Here is a 2,027-nt window from a genome sequence, read left to right as displayed (position 1 = left end):
ATTCCCAAACTTAAATGCAGATCGATTGGGATTTAAGAAACAAACTCAACGAGGTATGACATTCCATATTTGGGTAATTATTTCGAATGTTTTGATCAAAATACCAAATATTTTTTTCACAAAAAATCTGGGAAAATATTTTTGGCAAAAAACTGAAATTTCAAATTGGCTTTTTTGGCTATAACTTGACTAAAAATGGTCAGAGAGCAAAAAGGAGTACCATTTTGTACTCCTTACAACCAATACTAACAACCCCTTTCACTTTTAAGCTGATTTTGTGAAATTAATTTTTGGCCAAATTTTTGCTTTTTTTGTAAGGGGTACCATCATCAAAATTTGCAAAAAAATGAAACATCCTAGAATTCCCAAACTTAAATGCAGATCGATTGGGATTTAAGAAACAAACTCAACGAGGTATGACATTCCATATTTGGGTAATTATTTCGAATGTTTTGATCAAAATACCAAATATTTTTTTCACAAAAAATCTGGGAAAATATTTTTGGCAAAAAACTGAAATTTCAAATTGGCTTTTTTGGCTATAACTTGACTAAAAATGGTCAGAGAGCAAAAAGGAGTACCATTTTGTACTCCTTACAACCAATACTAACAACCCCTTTCACTTTTAAGCTGATTTTGTGAAATTAATTTTTGGCCAAATTTTCGCTTTTTTTGTAAGGGGTACCATCATCAAAATTTGCAAAAAAATGAAACATCCTAGAATTCCCAAACTTAAATGCAGATCGATTGGGATTTAAGAAACAAACTCAACGAGGTATGACATTCCATATTTGGGTAATTATTTCGAATGTTTTGATCAAAATACCAAATATTTTTTTCACAAAAAATCTGGGAAAATATTTTTGGCAAAAAACTGAAATTTCAAATTGGCTTTTTTGGCTATAACTTGACTAAAAATGGTCAGAGAGCAAAAAGGAGTCCTTACAACCAATACTAACAACCCCTTTCACTTTTAAGCTGATTTTGTGAAATTAATTTTTGGCCAAATTTTTGCTTTTTTTGTAAGGGGTACCATCATCAAAATTTGCAAAAAAATGAAACATCCTAGAATTCCCAAACTTAAATGCAGATCGATTGGGATTTAAGAAACAAACTCAACGAGGTATGACATTCCATATTTGGGTAATTATTTCGAATGTTTTGATCAAAATACCAAATATTTTTTTCACAAAAAATCTGGGAAAATATTTTTGGCAAAAAACTGAAATTTCAAATTGGCTTTTTTGGCTATAACTTGACTAAAAATGGTCAGAGAGCAAAAAGGAGTACCATTTTGTACTCCTTACAACCAATACTAACAACCCCTTTCACTTTTAAGCTGATTTTGTGAAATTAATTTTTGGCCAAATTTTTGCTTTTTTTGTAAGGGGTACCATCATCAAAATTTGCAAAAAAATGAAACATCCTAGAATTCCCAAACTTAAATGCAGATCGATTGGGATTTAAGAAACAAACTCAACGAGGTATGACATTCCATATTTGGGTAATTATTTCGAATGTTTTGATCAAAATACCAAATATTTTTTTCACAAAAAATCTGGGAAAATATTTTTGGGAAAAAACTGAAATTTCAAATTGGCTTTTTTGGCTATAACTTGACTAAAAATGGTCAGAGAGCAAAAAGGAGTACCATTTTGTACTCCTTACAACCAATACTAACAACCCCTTTCACTTTTAAGCTGATTTTGTGAAATTAATTTTTGGCCAAATTTTCGCTTTTTTGTAAGGGGTACCATCATCAAAATTTGCAAAAAAATGAAACATCCTAGAATTCCCAAACTTAAATGCAGATCGATTGGGATTTAAGAAACAAACTCAACGAGGTATGACATTCCATATTTGGGTAATTATTTCGAATGTTTTGATCAAAATACCAAATATTTTTTTCACAAAAAATCTGGGAAAATATTTTTGGCAAAAAACTGAAATTTCAAATTGGCTTTTTTGGCTATAACTTGACTAAAAATGGTCAGAGAGCAAAAAGGAGTACCATTTTGTACTCCTTA

This window comes from Drosophila sechellia, chromosome X (assembly GCF_004382195.2).
Source record: "Drosophila sechellia strain sech25 chromosome X, ASM438219v1, whole genome shotgun sequence".
Taxonomy (NCBI): domain Eukaryota; kingdom Metazoa; phylum Arthropoda; class Insecta; order Diptera; family Drosophilidae; genus Drosophila; species Drosophila sechellia.
This window is presented reverse-complemented; position numbering follows the sequence as displayed.